The following is a 14014-nucleotide window of genomic DNA, read 5'->3' as shown; positions in this document are numbered from 1 at the left end:
TCACTGAAAGAAGGGCTAAGAAGGAAGGCCTCATCTTGCTTGGGTTCAGTCTGGCTGCTCTTTCCATCGCCAAGCCAAAGAGATCATAGCCCATGAATAGATAACCCCAAATGACTTCCATGTATGTATAGCCTTGAGATGAAACACATTTTTCCAGGCATTGTGGGACCACCTGCAATACCAGCTCTCAGGAGGCTTAGTCAAGAGAATCATACATTCAAGTTCAGTCTGGGTTAAATAATGATATTCTGCCTCAGAAAATCAAAGGCAAAAATATGCTTAAAATGAATAACAATTTTAAGCATATTATTATTAAAAATATTATTGATTACTCCCTAAGTGTGGAGGATCAAATATGAATCTTATGGCACAGTTAATACATGTTAGCTAATATTTAAGAAGTACATGAATTGGTAATCTCAAATGGTTAATAAATGCTGTGGGATAAACTTAAAACCAGGGAAAGATAGTGTAGGTAGCTGTTATACTATATGGCAGGTTTGTTTCTGCTCCATGAGGTTAGTGTGTATGGCAGGCACAGCTATACACCTGTATAGGTACCTGTACATAGCCTATCCTCCAGGCTTGGTCTTCTAAAGTCCCTCTGTCTCCAGTTTCTTAGGTTTCTCAAGGCTTTAGTCACTCCTGTGGCTCAGAGGGCTTTGTCTTCTTGCTCTTGCCTCAGAACCCTTCCTCTTCTCAGCAGTGGAGACTTTTGTCCTTTGACAAAGCCACCATCACCTGACATCACCCTGTGATGTCACAGAATGACTGCCTCTCCATGACCTTAGATCCTAATAGGCATTTGAAGCTGAGGTAGGGATGGGCCAGCCATGTGCTCAGCTGATCCTGACTCTGTTAATGAGCAAGTCCCAGCTCCTGGGTGGGGCTGGCCCTGCTGTCCTGTACATCAGGCCTCCCTGCCTTGTCACAGTGCAGGAACTTGCAGGGTGCCTGGCTGCCACTTACTGGTTGTGTGATCATGAGCAAGTCACTGACCCTTTCTTCCTCTCAATGTCCTCATTTTAATCCCTGTTTCACAAGGTTATTGAAAAGACTGAGTTCACAGTTGTGAACTCAAGAGCATACACTGTAAACCTTGTCACTCAGATCCCCAGTCTTTCAGCCTTGATGCTTCCAGAAGGAGACAGGAGCTATCTTTAGCCATTTCTCAACCTCCCCTCCTGTCTGGGTGCTGGATTATGGGTGTGCATCAACAAGCCATCCTTAACCCTTTCACGCCAGCCTCCTTGCCTGATCCCTGCTAAGTCCATCAAGATACACCAAGCCCTCTTTCCATCTCTGGGGTAAACACAAATCCCAGGCTCATAACATCCCCTTCCTCAACCCTTCATGCACTTCCATTTTCCTTCCCTTACCAACATGGCTCTCTGTGGTCATCATCCTCATCCCTTGACTTTCCCCATTCCCATAATTAGGGCTCACCAAGCCCCACTTAGACATGTGCCATAGATGTGCATACTTCTACTTATCAAACAACAGTAGTATATCTATCTGTTAATGCTATATGTTTTGCCTTTTCACTAAACTACTTTTAAATATTTCAATTAATGTCACTGAAAAACTCATATTGCCTATAATAGAGAGCATTTAAGTTTACACGTGTGTGTGTGCACCTATGCACATGCGCACCTCGAGCGCGCGCACACACACACACACACACACACACACACACACACACACACACACACACACACAGAGAGAGAGAGAGAGAGAGGGGGGGGAGTGAGGGAGAGAGAGAGAGAGCTGTGTAATTTAGTTAAACTGGGGTCTTCCAAGATTTTTTTGTACTAAATCAGACAGTAACGGGTTTTGTGGGTCAGCCATGCTACACACTGTAGTCACTATTACAACCATTCAAATCTGACATTGTGGCCATAGATGTTATTAAAGTAAATGGGTGTGTCTGTGTTCCAATAAAGGTTTATTTATAAAAGCAGGCAGTGGGCTGTGTTGACTCTTAAACTAGACATTGCTGGTAACTGAAGCTGATGAACCTGAGACCCATTCTCTCAAATAAAGGCCCAAGATACACAAATTTAAGAGGTGTGTAAACATGCCAATATCAATCAGATACTGTCCTGAATTCATAGGAAAGACTGAATGAACACTGAAGTGCCAATGCCTTTCAATGTGAGCCTGTGCACCAGCACATGACCCAGGAGACAGCTCCCGATCAATGATATGAGATCAATCTTCATTTACTTCTCCTTTTCCCAGGCTGAGACTGAGGGTCAGTATTTTCAGCAATGTATTTATTCAACCTGAGTGGCTGTCAATCTTCAAAGCCCGTCCTTCTTCCTCTGTTAGGCTACTGAGGAGCTTGACAGATCCTACAGGCTGCCTGGGTCACTAGAACCCATGCCCAGGACATCCTGCTCCTCTACAACCTCTCCAGCCCTCCCCTGGCCTTCTCCTCTCACTCCTCATAGGCTGATCTAAAGCTTTAAAAGCATTCCCCTCCCCATCACCACCTGCCCTCACGTAGCAGATACTATTTGCAGGAGCTGGGGCTGTGCTTTAAGGTACAGTGGGCATCCATTCATGTTCAGGTTGAGCAGTTGCTGTCCTCCCAGCAGCCCTGCTCCTGTCCAGAGCTGGGGGCAGTGAAGAGCTCTGCTTAGGGTCACTCAGCAGGCAAGTTAGCAGTTGCAGCGAGATGCTTCAGGCGGCTGCTGTGCCTTACATTCAAGCACCATCCTTCCCCTCCATTCTGTCCTCTGCTCATGCGAACTTAGAGGACTAAGTTGTTTTCATTCTTAGTTCTAATTTTAATTAAAAATATTGTAGATTAAAAATAAAATTAAATTAAAATTTTAATTGTGGTAAAATGCACACACACACACACACACACACACACACACAACTCATCGTAGGAACCATTTTCAGGCGTGTGGGTCACATGGATATAGGTAAGCATCACCACCATCTATGTCCAGAACTGTACTATCTTCTCTAGCTGACAGTGAGTTCAATAAACACTCAACTTGTCCTCCTCCCTCTCCCCAGCCCCCAGAAGCCTCCATTTCACATCCTCAACTATGAATTTAACAACTCTAGACAGAAACAAAATCACGCAATGCTGGTCCTTCTGGCTGGCTTACTTAAATTAGCATACCATCCTCGAGTTCCAGTCCTGCCAGAGGATGTCTCAGATAGCCCTTTATCTTAGGGACGAACAGTATTCTTTTGTGTTTTGCGTCTTGTTCATCCGCTGGTCTGTTGATAGACATTTGGGTTCCATCCACCTTTGGCTGTTTACGAATAATGATGCTATAAACATGGGCCCCCAAGTATGTTTTGTACTCCTTCCCCATCCATTTGGATGTACATTCTGAAAGGGAATTGCAGGATCATGTGATGTCCTGTTCTTGATGGGGGGAGGGGTTCTCAGTGTATTTTCCATAGTGGCTGCACCCTTTCCAATTCCCATGGGATCCCTTTCGGATCCTCACCAAGACTTGTTTCCTTCCCTTTTATTTTTTATAGTAACTATCCTACTGTGAAAAGTGGATTGCTATGTTATTCAGCAGTTACCTTGACAGCAGCAATTTTTTGGTTTTCTTCTGTCCTCACTGAGTGGGCCAGCTTGTCAGTCAGGGGGCAGCTCTGCCTTGACCCTAGCAATGTAGAGTTTGGCCTTCTGGGGGATTTGTCTCCTAATGCCTGGGATACTCCAAGATTATTGGAGAGCCTGAGGCTGACCTTCCTCACCAACCCTGTAACTCTAACCAGTTCCACTCTGTGTCCTCCTTCTCTTATTGACTCCCCCATTTTGGAGGACACAGGCTTTACTAATCCTCCAAATCAGACTGCTTCCCACGTAGCACCTTCTCTCATAGAGATTCTGGGTTCTCTCATGCGTGTTTAGTTTTATGGACCCTTTGATGGCACCTGCTCTGAATTCATTGCTGGGCACACAGCAAGAGACAAATAAATACTAACCCTCCTACTAGAGTGTCTGTTGAGTTTGGGGCTAGAACCCATCCTCCTGTCAGCATTTTATAGATCCCCTTGGCTGTACCAGAGTTAGGTGTAGAGCCTGTAAGCAGGGTTCAAGGGTTAAGCCACCACTGGGTTTGGCTGTGTGTGACCTCTTCCTTCTCAGAAGTAGGCCCAGCCAGAGACAAGATCCAGGAACTCTGCTTGAGAACTGCCCACAGTTTCCAGGGCTGTCTGCCCTTGCTTCTTCCAGGGCTCAATAAGCTGTCAAGACATCTTTAGGCATAAAGTAAGGCATGCATGCTTCTCTATTTACAATGAAGTCATACCCCACAATCCTCATTGTAAGCTGAAAATACCCTTAGTGTGGCAAACATCATAACTCAACATCACTTTTAGCTTCAATGTGCTGCATGTATTCTGTAAGTTATTGAATACAAGAATGCTAGTTGCTCAGTGCATCATATATTAGTTTTTCCTCACAGTTGGGGAACTGATCCAGAGCATTCGCCAGGTAAGCAAAGATCAGAACTCAGAATTCCAACTTCTGTCTTTATTGGTCTCTATTGGTTTCATACCGGTTTTTCGCCTTTGTAAAGTTGGGCTGTTTTAAGTTGTGGACTATCTCCATAAACGAGAAAGAGATAAGTGGGGGAAGAGAAAAGAAGGGGAAGAGAAGACATCCCACTAGCCAATCCAGTAAATTACTGCTTATGTGTGACAGCAATCACTGGTCTGAGGTAAACATCTCTGGAGCTAAGGAGCCACTCTGGAATCACACACACACACACACACACACCACCACCACCACCACCACCACCACCATCACCACCACTACCACCAATAACAACAGTGACAACAACAACATGAATTTGAAAGAAAGCAGTGAAGGTATATAGGAGGCTTGGAGGGAGGAAAGAAAAAGGGGAAATGATACAGTCTCAAAAACAAACAAATAAGAACATTTTTAAAGGATCTTGTATTTGAGCTGAGGTGCCCAGGGTGGTCAGGTGAGGCTTCATGGCAAATCTGTGTGATGGCCAGTGGTTCTGCTGGGTGACTGGGTTAGGGAGGATAATAGGGCATGAGCCACATGATCATCTTTCTTCTGGAGTTCAGGATCTGTTGGAGAATGTTTGGTGGAAGGGGCTGGGATCCATGTTCCTGAGGAGGGCCCTGGCTGCTGTAAAAACAGATTGGAAGGGCTCTAAAGCAGGATCATGGGGGCTGGAGAGATAGTCCAGTGGGGGAATTGTGCTTGATGAGCAAGAATAAGGATCTGAATTTAAATCCCTAGAATCCACTTACAAAGCTCAGAATGTTCCCTCAGTACTTGGGGGCATGGAGTCAAAGACAGGAGGATCCATGCTGGCTGCTCACCTTAACTCTGGATGCAGTGAGAGTCCCTGTCTTAAGACAATAATGTAGAAAGTGATCAGAGCAGGAAACTGGAGTCCTTCTCTGGGCTCTGCACACGTGTGCATAACACACACACACACACACACACACACACACACACACACACACACACACACACACACACGTTTTCAAACAGAACAAAAGCATGGTAGTCAGGAGGCATGTTACAGTAAATCAGGTCAGAAGAGCATATCAGGGTGACATCAACACAAGGACATTCACACAACTTATGGTCACCTGAGCCATTTATCAGAAGATCTTAACAATTTTTTAGGTTCACAAAAACCCATTGTTAATTACTGGCACCGTGTTGCACAGTAGATGTCTAGAATGTGTGAATGAAAATTCCTGAAAAGAAACTGTGTCAACAGAGACTGACTGATTAGAAATGCAGTGGTGTGGGGAGGTTGGGATGTCACAGGTCCAGACTCTACTTGCCTTATCTCAGGCTAGTGTTAGCCACACACCATGCCCCCCCCCAATAGCCATTCCTTGTTCACCTCTGTGTCAGAACTAACATTTCATGATTACTAGATAAAAACCTTTGAAGTCTATTAACACAACAGATCACTAGCTTTCACCATCTCCCAAACTAACATCTGAGGCCTATAGCAAAGTTTTCCCCATCTTGCTGTGACCACCTCTGATATACCCACCAAATATTTTAAACTTGCTTTGATTTATGGCATTTTTGTTGTTGTTCTGTAAAACCCATAAAATATTAAAAACTGTTTCCATGTTGCAACATGGAATTGGGGGTAACCCAAATCTGTGTCCTGGGCCATGGTCACTCAACATGGCGTCAAAATAAACTCTCTAATTTTCCTTTTAAAGTAAAAGTTATGGGTTGGTTTTTTGCACTTACAAATGTATTCATTTTATATAACTAGAATTTTGTGATATTTTAAATTATAAAAATTATTTAAAAGCTGTTGTATATCATAAGAAAAAGTCAAAAGATATTTTATGTATTTTTTTATTTCTGTGTATGTGTGTGTCTGTATGAGAACAAGTCTCATGTGTGCAGGTGTGTTTGGAAGCCAGAAGAAGGCACAGGATCTCATGGAGGAGTTATGGGAGCTTGTGCACCTCTGGACATGGGTGCTGGGGACAGAATTCAGGTCCTCTGGAAGAGCAACAGGAGGTGCTATTAACCACAACCATCACTCCAGCTCTGTCATAAAACAAAAATTTAAGGGACTCAATCACATATAGAAAAGGAAGTGATAGAAACAGCCCAAATGCCAAGCAGCCCTCCCCAAGTACCTGATTAGTGTAGAGATGGAGTAGAAGTCAGATTACAGGGGACAGGAGAGAAGAGAGATGGTGTGCTAGCCAGCTTTCCCTTACTGTCACAAATGCCTGACACAACAGGCTTACAAAGAGAAAAGATTCATTTTGGTTCCCACCTTTGAGCATCTCAGTCCGTGGCTGCTTGGCTTTGCTGCCTTTGAGCCTATGGGGAAGCAGCATGTCATGGCAGGAATGTGTGGTGGGCTAAGCTGTTCACATTGTGGTGCCTGGAAAGTAAAGAGGCCTCAGTTTCTCCTTCAAGGACACAGCCTCAATGCCTTCACTCTGTTCCCTAGGTCCTTCCTCTTAAGGGTCCTACATTTCTCAATAGTGACATGTCTGGGGACAAAAGCTCTACCACATGGGGTTTGGGGAGACACTTCTTACATGGAACCTCTGACCAATGCCCCAGCTCTGCAGCTCGCACAGACCTCCTCTGTTCACGCCTTCTCTTCCCTTCTGTTGAAATGTTCCTCTCCAGACCTTCACTTGTTTGCCTCCCCTTCTTCATTTCAGCTCTCACTATAAATGTCCCTTCCCCAGAGAAGACGCCTGTGGCCTCACTATCAGGTGGTACACCCCACTCTTTAACCACTCTGCCTGTGTCTTGACTTCTTAGCACACCCCCCCCCCCATGCTGTAACACCAACTTAACTGAGGTTGTTCTTGTTTATGGCCTGTCTGTTCCTCCCATGGAGAGTGCTCTTGGTCTGTTTGTCCATGCCCTTCCACCCAGTGCCCAGAGCAGCATTCAAAAGTTCTCAGTGGCTGTTTGTTGAGTAAACAACTGAAAGAGTGTTGCCTTCATGGACTATGGAGAAAAGCTTAGCAAGCTATCCCAGGCCCTTCCCACGTGAGCATTATTCCCTGGCCATCTCCTTCCTCCTCCAGAGTGAACAGGTACACACACATTGTTCTCCTGCACCTATCTGACCCTGTGGGGCTACACCCACCATAACCCTACCCACGTTAGCTTGTTCTCTCTCTCTCTCTCTCTCTCTCTCTCTCTCTCTCTCTCTCACACACACACACACACACACACACACACACACACACACACACACTCATACGCATGCACAGGCATGTGCTCTTCCTCAGGGGCTGCCTCCTCTGCTCCTTTTTCATTCTTTCTTTGCACTGAACCTGAAAGCATTGCTTTGACCCTGTCTGTGGCTTGCACTTGGTGCCAGTCCTTATTCTGGTTTCTGAGTTCAGTCCCAGAAAGCAAGCCACACCTCTCCTGCGGGCACATTCAATGGGGCTCTTTCTTTTCTCTTTCCTATGAAGGAGGTTGATGGGGAATGTACTGTGTATGTTTATCTTATTGACTGTTAAATAAAATACTGTTTGGCCAATGAGACAACAAGTTAGATGGGACTAGAAGTCAAAGAGGATTCTGGGAAATGTAGTAGAGAAGTGCTAATCCAGGCAGTAAGTGACATACCAAGGAGACTCATATTTAAGCGAAGGAGAAATAGGAAGGGCTCTCTTTTCCCCTCCGCTCCTGCTCCAGCCGCACAATGTGATCCATCGGCAAGGAAGGACACCAATAAGGTGTACGATAAGATAAGTCTTATAAAATACATAGGTTTATGATAGTTAAGACTGAACTAACAGATGAGAATCCTAGTCATTGGCCAAGCAGCTTTGAACCTAATACCTAAAACCTAAGTTTTTGTGTATTCATTTGGGCCCTAACTTGTGCGATTGGCTGGCGTAAAGAGCACATGTGGCGGTGGGGCTCAGGCGGCTTTTGGCAGAAAGATTTATTGTAACAGGAGGTCAGTTGGGTCTTTCCAAAATGATATGCTTGGGGTTCTCATGTGGATTCTGAGCCAAAGTCTGAGTGGGAATGTGCATATACAAATCTGCCCGAGGCTGAATAGTGTCTCTAATAATCGCAGTAACACATAGGTGAGAGACTGTAAGAGTACCAAGCTGTTCCAGTTCTCTGTTCTGAGTGTTACCTGGATGAATCTATCTATGGCTTCACATGTTCAAGCTAGAATTTATTCCTGAGGATTTAGGAACTTTTATGTTATAGTTGTAGCATGGGGACAAAGGTAACAGGATGCCTTCGTTTTACTGAATGTCTACTGCCTTTCACTAAGATCTCAACATAAATCCAGATACACTGAACCGATTAGAAGACAAAGTGGGAAATACCCTTGAATTAATCGGTACAGGAGACTGCTTCCTGAACATTACACCAGTAGCACAGACACTGAGGTCAACAATTGATAAATGGGACCTCCTGAAACTGAGAAGCTTCTGTAAGGCAAAGGAGGCAGTCAGCAAGACAAAACGGCAGCCCCCAGACTGGGAAAAGATATTCACCAACCCCACATCTGACAGAAGGCTTATCTCCAAAATATGCAAAGAACTCAAGAAGCTAGTCTCCCAAACACCAAACAACCAATTAAAAAGTAGGGTACAGAACTAAATAGACAATTCTCAATAGAGGAATCTAAAATGGCTGAAAGACACATGAGAAAGTGTTCAACATCCTTAGTCATCAGGGAAATGCAAATCAAAACAACTTTGAGATACCATCTTACTCCTGTCAGAATGGCTAAAATAAAAAATACCAATGACAGTTTATGCTGGAGAGGATGCGGAGAAAGAGGAACACTCCTCCACTGCTGGTGGGAGTGCCAACTTGTACAGCCACTGTGGAAATCAGTATGGCAACTCCTCAAGAAAATGGGAATGAGTCTACCACAAGATCCAGCAATTCCACTCCTAGGCATATACCCAAAAGAAGCACATTCATATAACAAGGACATATGTTCAACCATGTTCATAGCAGCATTATTTGTAATAGCCAGAAACTGGAAGCAGCCTAGATGCCCCTCAACCAAAGAATGGATAGAGAAACTGTGGTACATTTACACAATGGAGTACTACTCAGCAGAAAAAAAAAACAATGGAATCTTGAAATTTGCAGGAAAATGGATGGATCTAGAAGAAACCATTCTGAGCAAGGTAACCCAATCACAAAAAGACAAACATGATATGTACTCACTCATATGTGGACCTGCTTTATGATACACAGTAATGACTATGCTTTATCAGAGCTGTTTTTAATGATGTTGCTCAGAATGGTTTCCTCCCAGATGATGACTGAGAAACTAATTAAAAAAAATGATGCCAAGTACCACAAGAATAACAGAACTGTGCTGCCTTCTGGGATTTTGTTTTTTACTTTTTTGTTGTTGTTTGTTTGTTTTTTGTTTTTGTTTGTTTTTTTGTTTTTTTTAAATGGAGTGTGCTGGATGTCTCTACAATTTTGTTCAAAGGACTACAGAACCTGGAAAAGCTGTTGCTGCTATTGATGCATAACATATTGGCATTATTGCTCTTATTATATAAATATAAATATAAATATAAATATAAATATAAATATAAATATAAATATAAATATATATAAACATATATATATATATATATATAACTAATTGAAACTCAAATATGTGATGAATCCAAGGTGCTCCAGTTAGTGCTCACCTGTGCATGCAAATTTGATTTCATCTTTAGTAAGTAGTAAAGTTATATGCTTACCAAAAAAATAAGTGACACACTGGAAGACAAATGTCACACAATTTAAATTTTATGTGTAACCTAGAAATGATGAACTTATGGAAACAGAGAGCAGAATTGTGGTATTAGGCTTCAATGTGGGACTTTTAACAATGGGGAAAGGATTGGTTTAAGGACATAAAACTGCAGTTGGACAAGAGGCATAGACTCTGAAGTCTTGAGGTCTACTGAGAGCATGATAAATATGGTTGATAACAATATGCTATATTTTAAAAGTTGTGAGATAGTATACTTTAAGTGTTCTCAAAACAAAAATGATGATTATGTGTGATATAACATGTTAATTGGTTTAATTTAGCCATGCCATTGTGAACATACTGTATTCTGTATTATAATTGTGCATGACTTTATTTATGAACTAAATAAATGAATGAAAAAAAAAGAAAGGGCCACACACTGAGTGACTTGCAAACAATAGAAAGCTACTTCTCATGAGTCAAAGGCTGAAACACAGGGATGGAGGATGGCATAGCCATAGCATGTGGTGTTGAGGGGCCTCGGGTGGCAGCTGACTGATTATTATCTTGTCTCCTATAGCAACAAGAGAGGGGGTGTTCTGGGGTCTCCGTATGAGGAAACTAATCCACTTCAGGAGAGGTCTTCCCTCATAAACTGATCACTGTTCCAAGTCCCTACCTTCTGATGCTGTCACCTTGGAAACTGGAATTCAACACTTGTTGGGAAGGGGACCAGAGACCTTCCAACCAGGCACTGGCAACACTATGTGAAAATATTCTTCCAGCACCCATTCTTGTCTTATCTAATCCTTGGGTACCTGATGAGGTAACTGCTATTCTCATAGAGAACGTGGGATCTGGGACAGGAAGTCCTGTAGTGGTGATGTAGTTGTTAGAGTCAGGGTTTGAATCCAGGTCTGTTTAGCACCAAAGCCTCCCATGGAAAATAACTGTTTCTCCTCAAGGAAGTGGCTAAGGAATAGTGATGAGCACAGGCAGTTTGGAGGGAGAAAGTACTGTAGGAAGAAAGGAGAAGGGTGGACCAGTGGGGAAGAGCTAGATTAGCTGTGTGAGAAGTGGCGACTTGCTGGCAGACAGAGTAGGCTGAACAAGGGCTGGAACAGAATGGAGCACGGAGTATAGAGCACAGAATGAGGACGTGAAAGAAGTTTGGTGGCTGTCTTAGTGTTCTGTTGCTGTGAAGAGACACCAAGATCATGGAAACTTTTTGTTTTTATAAGATTTATTTATTTATTTATTTATTTATTTATTTATTTATTTATTTATTTATATATGGTGTTCTGTCTGTATGCCTGCACACCAGAAGAGGGCACCAGATCTCATTATGGATGGTTGTGAGCTACTATGTGGTTGCAGGGACTTGATCTCAACACCTCTGGAAGAGCTACTAACCTCGGAACCATCTCTCCAGCTCCACCATGGCAACTCTTTTAAAGGTAAGCATTTAATTGGGGTTTGCTTATAGTTTCAGAAGGTTAGCCCATTATCATCACGGCAGGAAGCATGGTGGAACGCAGACAGACATGGTGCTGGAGTAGTAGTTGAAATTGGCAAGCAGCAGGAAGAGAGAGACACTGGCCTGGTTTGAACATTTGAAACCCCAAAGCCCACCCCCAGTGACACACTTCATCCAACAAGGCCACACCTACTAATCTCTCTCAAGTAGAGCCATTCAAATATATGAGCCTATGGGAGTGATGGGTGGGTCATCTATTCCTATTCAAATCACTTTAGTGGGGATGGAGCCTGGCTTAATGCCATGAAGCTGGTGGTAGGAGATGTGCACTCAAAAGCAGAGTGAGGGACTCAGACCTTACAACAGGACAAGGAGTCAGGGAAGGATTTGACAAAGAAAGAGGATCTCTGTGAATAAAGTACAATGATATATATGTATAAAAAACGCCACAGGTAAGTTGTTATTTTATATGCTAAGATAAACAATGATAATGATGGAATGACAGGAAAGGATTTTGCATTCAGTGTCAGGTGTGATTTTACCCACCTGCAAATCTGGCATTTAGGAGACGGAGGCAAACGCACTGTGAGTTTGATCCCAGCCCAGACTGCTTTAGGAGAGCCTATCACATAAAAAAAAATACATGTATATGTAAAATTGGGGGACATTTTACCCTGGTGCATATAGGGTGAACTGTAAGAGAACAAGTCAAAGGGAGGAGACAGATAAGAAACTGTAGGTAATCGGAAAGAGGTTGCATGGCTCTCATAAACAGTGACAATGGCAGTTAAGTGATCCGTGAGTGGGGCAATGCTAGCTGCTGTAATAAGTAAGCCTCAGCCTTTTAACCATTCAATACAGTTGTTTATTTCAAGCTTCCAGATGGGTCTTCATAGAGCTCTGTGGCCACAGAGAGTAGGACTTCTTACCCACAGTGGTTCTGCATGGAGCTAGACAACAGCAGAGAGAAAGATATGAACCTACAAGGCCCAGCCTACAGCCTTCTGCTTTTCAGAACATAGTCACAGCTTGACGCAAGAGGCTCTGCAACATAGTCTAGCTTAACTGCTGCTCTATTCCTCACTACAGAGAGAGCAATTGATGGAACTTTCTCAGCCCTGAAAGAAGAGGCACCTTTAAGGGTGGTAAATAATGAGGTGCTGTCAGGCATTAGGAAGAGAGGAGTCAGGCGTGACAGAGGAAATCCTTGCTCTGACAAGCTCCCATTGGCCCAAGAACCACAGTGACCATCCCTGTCCCCAAATTCTCTACTTCCAATCAGCTCACAAGTGGTGAGCTTAACATTTTTTTCCCCTGATACAAAATTGTGCAGACCATTCTAATCTTGTCCGTACAGCTGTGGGCAAAGTTTTCTATCAATAACAGCTAGCTTTATTCAGTGTGACATATGAGCCTTTTATGGACTTTCCCAAGTAGTGTGCCAAAGGAAGCAAGCATTTTAAAAAAATTATTAACTAGTGTACAGTTGTGAAGATAAGGGTCATGGAAAAGTAGTTTGGCCAAGATCTGGGAACTGAGAAAGTCCCGGTAGGAGGTGTAGGCTGTCTCCAGGGTCTATATACCCAGCCTTCATATGATACCAGACCATGTGTTCAGTAAGATTAGGCTACTTCAAGTTTCTCTTTTTAAAACTAAAATGTAATTACATCATTTACCACCTTTCCTTTTCTCCCCTCAATCCCTTCCATGCTTTGTACTCCCTCTTAAAATTATGGCCCTTGTCTTTAATTGTTCTTAAATAGATAAATCCAATGTGATTAGTCCATTTAGTGTTACTTGTATGTGTATGATTTCAGGGCTGACAACTACCCCCCTGCATCTCAGGCTTAGGGAACAACTCAGAAGAGGGGAAAAGAAGATTGAGACAGTCAGAGAACCAGGAAATCTGTGACACTGTGTCTCCTAGAAATGACAAAGAAGTTTCACCTATGATACCTCAACAACGTGGCTGCCTAAACAAGCCCTGTATAGGTTCACTAACATGGAAGAGGGCAAACCTCACAGGAACCTACATGGAGACAAAGAACTACAGGCAACTCAGGAATGCTGAGATCAGGAGAACTGTGTTAAAGGGTTATGCTATTTCTTGAAGTAAGAGGCCTAGAAGGGAGAGGGGAGTGAGGTTAGTGCAGGTTGAACGTAACCCATTGGAGGTGTTCAGTGACATTTTCTTTCTCCTATTTTTTTAAACATGTATTTTTTTTACGTGTGTGTGTGTGTGTGTGTGTGTGTGTGTGTGTGTGTGTGTGTGTGTGTGTGTGCCCATGAATGTATGCCACTTGTG

Source organism: Cricetulus griseus, chromosome 7, assembly GCF_003668045.3.
Source record: "Cricetulus griseus strain 17A/GY chromosome 7, alternate assembly CriGri-PICRH-1.0, whole genome shotgun sequence".
Taxonomy (NCBI): Eukaryota; Metazoa; Chordata; class Mammalia; order Rodentia; family Cricetidae; genus Cricetulus; species Cricetulus griseus.
Note: the sequence above shows the minus strand (reverse complement) of the source record.